General features: G+C 37.2%; 1 protein-coding gene across 9 annotated transcripts in view; it reads left to right on the forward strand.

The window, feature by feature from the left end:
• APC (APC regulator of Wnt signaling pathway) overlaps window positions 1-8,964 on the forward strand; it is a 143,696-nt gene that overhangs the window by 47,865 nt on the left and 86,867 nt on the right. Inside the window, exon 1 of one of the 9 annotated variants that reach the window (XM_077757188.1) lies at window positions 48-125. The exons of the other annotated variants lie outside the window; for them this stretch is intronic. The gene's annotated coding sequence lies outside the window, so the exon portion shown is untranslated. Of the gene's footprint in view, window positions 1-47; window positions 126-8,964 lie in introns of those variants that run through there. 9 annotated transcript variants of the gene reach the window in all.

Here is an 8,964-nt window from a genome sequence, read left to right on the forward strand (position 1 = left end):
TTCCCGTCGGAGACCTGCCGATTGGCTGGGCGTGGGTTCACGTGACCGACATGTGGCTGTATTGGCGCAGCCCGCCTGGGTGTCACTGGAGACGGAATGGAGGTGCTGCTGGGCTCGGAAATGGGGTAAGTGCTGGAGCCACGATAGCCCGGCTTGCTGCGGGGGGGAGGGGGACGCGATTTTCCCTCGCACTGTCTGAAACCGGTGGCCTTTCCTTGGCACAGGGTCTATTTCCACATGCCAAGCCAGGAGGCAGGGGCGTCTCCCCCCTCCCCCTCTACTGCCGCACAGGAGATGGATTTCCTGTGCTTCTGATCCAGCGTTTTTGACAGAAGAGGAAGAAGGGGGGAGGGGTAGGAGTGTTAAGGGGAGTCTGGTGAGAAAGAGCTGTTTTTGAAGCTAGAAAGAGGTTTTGTTTTTATAATGCCTGTTGACAGAGTGCAATAACAGTATCTAAGGAAACGGGTAGAGGACAACAAAGAATGGAACATATTCATGGCGAGGAGCAAAAGCTCTAGCCCATTGAAAGGGTTTTTTTCCTCTCTGGCCACAAGGACATATGCAGTGGTAGCCAAGAGAGGGGATACAAAGCTGCTGCTGATGGCTGATGTGAACCTAGTGGATAGGGCTACTTCGGAGAGGAGGAAGGGGAGGAGGCAGATACTGCAGAGCTTGAGTGATGGATTTGGTTGATTGGAGATATTTTGGTCACCAAAAGTGCCTGCTTTTGCAACACATCTAAATGAACGGTCTCTGATAGGGTGGCAAAAAGATACCAGCGTCTTTGTTAGTTAGGAGTTGAAATGGTAGTGGCTTTTTGTAGATGACTGCAGCACTGCTCTTCTCCCTCTGTTAGGCTGAAAAGACAACTGCAGAGGAATAAGAAACCTTGCAGCAATGCTGATGGTAGAACTCCTTTTACAAGAAGCCATAGTTTATAATTGTAACCTGAATAGGAGAAAAATTTTTTAATTTTTTAAATTAGAAAAAAATACCAGGCTGTTACTGGTTTGGCAGTGGAATGTATTGAACACTTTGATTGTACATCACAGAAGAGATGTTAAAATTCTTTCCTTGAATGTAAATCCTATAGGAGATGTTAATAAATTATGTATGAAGCAGTGGCTCTTTTCCTTTGTTAGTGTAGCTTTATGCCATCAACTAGGTTTTTAGAGAGTAAATCACTCTATAATGTAAATTACTTCATGAAAAATTATAGGGATAAATTTTTCATAAGTTTAAGATTTAAGATCTATATTAAGTAATTTTTGTTACTTTTAGTTACTTTTAGATATTATTGAATAAACTCTAAAAGCAAATATTTTAAATTAAAGCACCAAGGTTTTTCTTTTAGATGTATTTCTGTTTAGTAAACACTCATAAGATATACTCGTGATATAGTGTGTTTTCATTGCATGTATTTTTTCTTTCTAAAAACATATGTTTTCAGATTAAATACGATTTTAAATATCTTTATGCATATTATGGTAGCCAGCCTGCCACACTTCCCTATTCCCTGAACTGGATGGCAGTGGCTTTGTAAAGCCCTTGAGGATCAGTGACAGTGTCTCTTAAATAGTGCTTATGTGGTAGAAAGTCTTGAGAGAAACTGTAATTTTGTTTTAGTAATTTTTTTCAACATACTAAGGAATTGGATTTGAATAAATTAGACTATGTAAAGTTTTCACTGATAAATTAAAGCAGTTTTGTTCTTTATTTAAACAGTTATTTCTGCTTTAAGAATTATTTGATCATGGATATCAGGGTTAGTAGTCCTTAGGATCTCTTTTTTAAATCTGATGGAAACCGCAGCTAGAACTAAAGATGTCACATTAAAATTGCAAATGAAATTTAATAGCTTATACCAGTCAGTTCTTTGAACCTCAGTTAGGATAGTCTTTGAGAGTTTATGATTATCTTATTTTATTATTTAAATAGCTCAGTGTAGCATTATTTTTATTTTAAAGTATTAAGGGTATTCTTAAGTTTGTTGTGACTTTATCCAAGGTCATGTATTGTATAAGGATGTAAAGGACATAGGTCTATAAAATATTTCATAATATATCTTTCTACATGATATACAAAATAGTGTATCATAGAAATTATTTGAAAAGTGAAAAAGTCGTTGGCAAATTATTCATTAAATGAAACATGAATCTTACTTGGTGTCGAGTTTCTAACCATGATAGAAGAATGCTTTGTAAAATACCTGCTAGCTAAGCAAATGAAGAGACAGCAGTTTTCATAGTGACATTCATAACATCATCTCATTAATCATATGTATACTTTTAAATAGAATAGCATTAGATTTTAGTATTTTCCGGAATTAAATAAATAAATTAAGAAAAGTTTATATCTTTCCTCTTGTGGTATGAAATATAAGACTGAGCTGTTGATTTTTGTGGTCTTTGAAATTGAACTTTTAAGGAGTTCAATAGTTAAATATTTATAAGTATGCCTGTGAACTGAATCAAAACTATTTATTGATACTGTGTGGATTTTTGTCTTATAATTTTTCTCTGTATTTTACTGTCATTAATTACACATAATTTAACCAGTCTTTTTATATTAAGTGTTCTTCTTAATTTTGACCTTCCCCCTAACCCCTCCCCGCCCGCTTGCTTGCTTGCTTGCTTGCTTGCTTGCTTTCCTTTCCTTCTTTCCTTCTTTCCTTCTTTCCAACCTGAGTGAAATATTACTTAGCCCACAAGATGAGATAGGACACTTTGACATAGAGAAGATGGATAGTACTTGAGGAAATATGTGACTACATATTTGAGTACCTACTAAATGCCAAACCTGTAAAATGTGCTGCTGGAGTGTCAAATAAGACATGGAAACTTTACCTCCAGGAAAAAACTAAGTGAAATGTTATTGCTATTTAAGACTGATTGTGTTGGCTACTCCTAGGATCTCTAAAGGTTTATATAACCTAAAATATCTTCTCATTTAGACAGATAGGTATTTTGCAACTTGAAACACCATACTTTGTAAAATCTGATTGGAATCACAGATAATTATGAGAAGTAAATTACTTTGAAGTATTAAGTATCTTGAATGTAAAATGAGAAGTTTGGATGAAATGATTTCTAGATCTTCTAGTTCTAATAGTAATCTGTGGTTCTTGTTTTCTGTAGGGTCAGCTTCTAGAAGGAAAAGTTGCACCAGCTCTTCTTTTGGTATAGGTGGCACCTCACATGTTATGTAAAATATACGTTCTCAAAAATTGTTTTTTGTAAATCAGATCACGACATCATCAGTCTCTGTGGCAAGCGTTATCCCCTTTATTCCCACACCCTACTCCCATTTCCTTTTTACACACTCATTCAGATGTGTTCTTATGCATCAATTCTTGTGAAACAGCATGTGTCATAATTCCCTAAGTTTTTAAGGCTGAATAATAATATATGTATACCACATTTTGTGTATCCATCCATCTGTGGGTGGACTCGGTTTCCTTCTACTTTCGGGTATTGTGAACAATGCTGCTGTGAATGTGGGTGTACAAATAATCTTCTTTAAGTCCTTGCTTTCTCATTCCTTTGGCGTATGTACCCAAACTTGTTTTTTAACTTATATAATTTTTGAACATTTTTAATTCAATACTGTTTTTAAGATCTGTGTATCTTATTTTATGTCTGTCTAGTTTTGGTGCTAACTCTTCTGTATAGTGTTGTGTAGTATTTATTACTAGTCCTGTGTGAAGGTCCTAGGTTTTTTCCAAATCTCTTTTACCCCACACACACTGCCACAGTGTAAATCCTACTACATGACTTTATAGACTATGTTAGTTACATACCATATAACAAGTTACTGCAAATCTTAGTAGCTTAAACAACAAATATTTATTATTTTAGAGTTTCTATGGAGCAGAAATTCAAAGTGTGGTCTGGCTTAGAATCTCTCATGAAGTTACAGTCAAGATGTCAGCCAGGGCTACAGTCATCTGAAGGCTTGAATCAACTGGAGAATCCACTTCCAAGATGGATCTCACATAGTCTCTTTCTCTGACTTTTGGCAAGAGGCCTCAGTTATTTGCCAAAGGCCTCTCCATGGAGCGGCTTGAGTATCTTCTTGACAGGTCAGCTGGCTTTTCCCTTGATCCCCGAGGAAAAAAGCAAGAAGTAAGCCATCTAAGTCTCAAAAGTCACACTGCTACCATATTTTCTTTATTAGAAATGAGTCATTAAGTCTAGCTCACACGAAGAAGATAAACTCTACTTTTTGACGGAATAGGGTTGAAAATTGTGGATATGTTTTAAGATCACTACATGGCCAATGAGAAATTTCAGTGGAATTTATTCCAAGGAGGGGTATCTTTGGATCATAGGGCATTTTTTTCCTATTGCTGTTGTAACAAATTACCACAAGTTTGGTGTTTAACAGAGCACACATTTATTATCTTACAGCCCTAGAGGACAGAAGTTTAAAATGGTTTTCACTGGCCCCAAATTAAAATAGCAGCAGTACTGCACTTCTTCCAGAGGCTATAGGGAAGAATCCATTTCCTTTTTTTCTAGCTTCTAGAGGCCCCCTGTATTGGCTTGCAGCCCCTTCCTCTGTCTTCAGTGCCAGCAGCATACTAAATCTCTCTCTGACTCTGACTCTTGTGTCTCCCTAGAAGAGCCCTTGTGATTACCTTAGGTCCACCTGTATAATTCAGGAAAATCTCCCCATGTCAAGGTCCTTTGTTTTTAATTTTTTTTAATGTTTATTTTTGACAGAGACAGAATGTGAGTGGAGGAGGAGCAGAGAGAGAGGGAGACACAGAATCTGAAACAGGATCCAGGCTCTGAGCTGTCAGCACAGAACCCTACCTGGGGCTTGAGGATTCATGACCTGAGTTCATGACCTGAGCTGAAGTCAGACGCTTAACCGACTGAGCCACCCAGGCATCCCTCCCCAGGTCAAGATCCTTAACTTAATCATATCTGCAAAGTCCCTTTAGACATGTAAAGTAATAGGTTCATGGGTTTCAGGGATTAGAATGTGGACATCTTCATGGGGCCATTGTTCTGTCTACTGTAGGCTTATATACACACATTTATTTTTTTTTAAGCTGAAGTTTTTGAGTGGTTTTTTTTTAAGTTATACTTTTGGGAATGAAGGTTACTTTTTTAGGTATTCAGATTTTCAAGTACCAGATTTGTTTAAAGTATAGGGTATAATATAACTCATATGGCAAATAAACATAACATTAAAGAACATCGAAATAATAGTTCCACCAGCTATTTTTAGATTCTTGGTTTTGTTATCACCTAATCTATGTCAGTATATCACCTACTGCTGATGTGGTTTATAATAGAAACATTAAAGCAACATGGCTTTCTACCTTTTAGGCTCGTTATTACACCATTTCTGTAGCTACTGTGTCCAAACCTCCCCTTCCTCACTCACAGTGTGAAGTCAGCTAGCCACAATGTGGTTCCTGTCCATATTTATGCTCTTACTTCCCTCTTTTCCCTGATTCCTCTACATTGAATTTCAGCTAAATTAAATTGTCATCTATTTTCCCAAATATACATCATTTTTCCAACCTCTGAACTTTGGTCATGCTGTTTCTTTTTATGAAATACTAACCTCTAACCTTTATGTTAGCATTTATGCCATCTTTTCAGTCCCTTCTTAAATGGCTCTTACATTCTGAATGCTCTTCCTAATTTTTTCAACAAGGTGTTACTTCCATAGCATTCTATCAAATGTTTTTGAATACAAATTTGTATTTGTTTTATTTTTATTTTTTTGAGAGAGAGAGAAGTTGTGAGTGGAGGAGGAGCAAAGGGAGAGGGAGAGAGACTCACACAGGCTCCATGCTCAGCACAGAGTTAGATGCGGGTTCTCGGTATCACAATCATGATGTCATGACGTGAACATAAACCAAGAGTTAGATGCTCAACCAGCTGAGCAACACAGGCGTCCCATGTTTGCCTTCGGATTGTAAGTAATTTGTATCTTAGCCTGCTTCCCCTGTAAGTCAGAATCTTGAGACCAGGCCTTTGATGAAGTACTTTCTTTAGGATGTGATCCCAGGAATAGAGGGCTAGAAAGAGTTAAGGGGAAAGGGATGGCCAATAAGTATAGGTTCTCAAGTCAGTCACTACTTTGGACAACTGTGGCTTGATCTGTCAGGACTTTCTGAGGAACCACGTAGAATTAATTATCCAACTGTAAAAAGAGTATATATACTAGCTTCCATTCCCCTTTAGTCAAGGATTGCCCCATCAAACGTTCATTCTTTTATAGGTCGTACATACATAAATGTTGGGGACCCATGCTGGGGTGTCTCTAGGACAGAAAGCAAAAGATACCCAGTATAGTTAATATACAGTCAGTTTACATCTGAAGTGAGCTAACTGATGCAGTGATGGCTAGAGTTGAAGGCCATGAGAATGTAAGGTGGTACACAAACATCTGATATATTTGTATACTGACCTGATTTACCCTTCCTACTAGAATATCACTCCTTAGGTAGATAATAAGATACTTGAGAACAAGCAATGTGTCAGTTTATCTATNCTCCCCTGCTCACGCTGTCTCTCTCTCTCTCTCTCTCAGAAGTAAATAAAACATTTTTTAAAAAACTGTAGAAATCTATTTCTTCACAGTTCTGGAAACTAGAAATCCAAAATCAAGGTGTCAACAAGGTTGGATCCTCCTGGAGAGTCTATTCTGTGCCTCTGTGCCTCTCCCTAGCTCCTAGCTGGCAATTTGTGGCATTCCTTTGCTTGCAGCTTCCTCACTCCAATCTTTGCCTCCATTGTCACATGGTGTTTTCCCTCTATCTTAGTGTCCATCTCTTCACTTGGCATCCTTTTAGGATACCAGTCATTGGATTTAAGGCCCACCTTAATCTAGTAAGATCTTAACTTGGTTACATGTGTAAAGACCTGCTTCCAGATGAGGTCACTTTTCAGAGATACTAAGGGCTAGCTACCTGTGATTTAATGTATCTTTTTGGAGAACACGGTTCAACCTACAAAGTCTCTATACAATATTTGTATGGTGTCTTGGGAATAGTAAATTCTCAAATATTCATGGATTTGAATTATATAGCCATAGAGAGATAATAGAAAAGTCATTTTAGACATTCCTTGAACTTGTATCCTTTTTCTCTTCCTTGTCCTCCGTGGCTGATAAAGCACTGCTTCAGTTTATTCCTGCTTGTATTTGTCTTTTTGTGGCTGCCACAGAATAAAGCATGTGGGAATTAACAAGAGCTAAGTGTTCGAAGGGTGGCTGGGTGTCTCAGTCAGTTGAACATCCGACTCTTATTTCAGCTCAGGTCATGATCTCGTGGTCCTGAGATTGAGCCCTGTATCGGGCTCTGCACTGAGCGTGGAGCCCACTTAAAATTCTCTTTGTCTCTTTCCTTCTGCCTTTCTCCACCACTCATGCTCTCTCTCTTTCTTAAAAACAACAACAAAATCCAAGTGTTCAATAATAAACCTTGTCTTAACGGTGGAGAAAACAAAACTCATCATCAGCAGGAAGACTCATTATGGGCTAGAGGGGACAGGAAGATTTTATGGTAAAGCAACAGAACCATGCCTTAAAGGCTAGAGACACATTTGCAAAGCAGAGGAACAAAGGAAGGGGCATTCAAGAAGGAGGCAAATTGTGAACGATAGTACAAAATAGTATGTACAGGATAATGAAGAGGGATTTGAGAAGAGTTATACTGAGACCTAATAGAACATAAGTTTGGAAGGTAGACTTAACTGATATAACAGATTACGAAAACCACCTAGAGGTAGTATTATTATCATGAGCATTAGAAACAGGAGTTTGAAATCTGGCTTAGCAACTTGATTTGTGTTCTCAGGAAAGTTATTTAGCATTTTGAACTCCCATCTTCCTTAACTCTAAAATGGTAAGTGATAGCTACGTAACAGTTTTGAAGATTAAATGAAATATATATGTAGAGCACCTATACTACATAGCATATTGTAAGTATGCAGTAAATGGCAGGCTTTCTAAATTTCACATACCAAATACACAGAAAAGCACATATATAAAGGATTTAAGTGATAGAACTTTTTACGCTTTTTCCTGTTTTAAAATTTCAGTGGGTTATTTCTGAAAATTAGTCCTGTTCTTGGCTACAAGGCAAACCTTAAAAAATTCCAAATAGTAGCGCTTTTGAGGGCAACAGTCTCCAGTTAGTCTAACAAACAATAAGTTAGTGGCAATAAAAAAATGACTCAGAAGTAATTTTATATACCTAATAATTGAAAAAGATCTTCCAGTTTCCCCCTAGATCAAAGAGGAAATCTGTTGAAATTGTGAATTTTCAAGAAATAAAAAGGAAAACACTTTATACTAAAACCTATAGGACATAGCCAAGCTTATAATAAGAAGAAAATTAATACCCTTAAATACTTATTAAGACAGAAACTGATAAAAAAATATGTAAATAGAGTAAGGAAATAAATGAATTAATATTCAGTTTAAATAACAATAAAGAACAAAATAAATCAGTGTGAAATAAGTTAAGAATAAATACAAAAATGAGTAAAGTAGTAAACAAAGTTGTAGGAAAGATATATAACACCAAAAGTTTATATTTTTGGTAAAGGTCAGTAAAATAGATGAAACACTACCAAGTCTGATTAAGAAAACAAAAGACCTGGAGTGCCTGGGGTGGCTCAGTCACTTAAGCGTCAGACTTCTGCTCAGGTCAGGATCTTGTGGTTTATGAGTTCAGGTCCTGCATTGGGCTCTGTGCTGATAGCTCAGAGCCTGGAGCCTGCTTTGGTTTCTGTGTCTCCCTCTCTGCCCCTCTCCGGCTCATGCTCTCTCTCTCTCTCCCTCAAAATAAATAAACATAAAAAAAAATTTTTAAAGAAAAGAAGAGCCCAAAAGAGCACGAATAAGAAAAGAGGCAAATTTTTAAGTGAGAGAATAAATACAATTCTGTGGTAATACACCTGAAAAGCTAGAGGAAGTAATTTACTGGTGAGCTAT

Source organism: Crocuta crocuta, unplaced genomic scaffold (assembly GCF_008692635.1).
Source record: "Crocuta crocuta isolate KB4526 unplaced genomic scaffold, BGI_CrCroc_1.0 scaffold131, whole genome shotgun sequence".
In the NCBI taxonomy this organism is placed as follows: domain Eukaryota; kingdom Metazoa; phylum Chordata; class Mammalia; order Carnivora; family Hyaenidae; genus Crocuta; species Crocuta crocuta.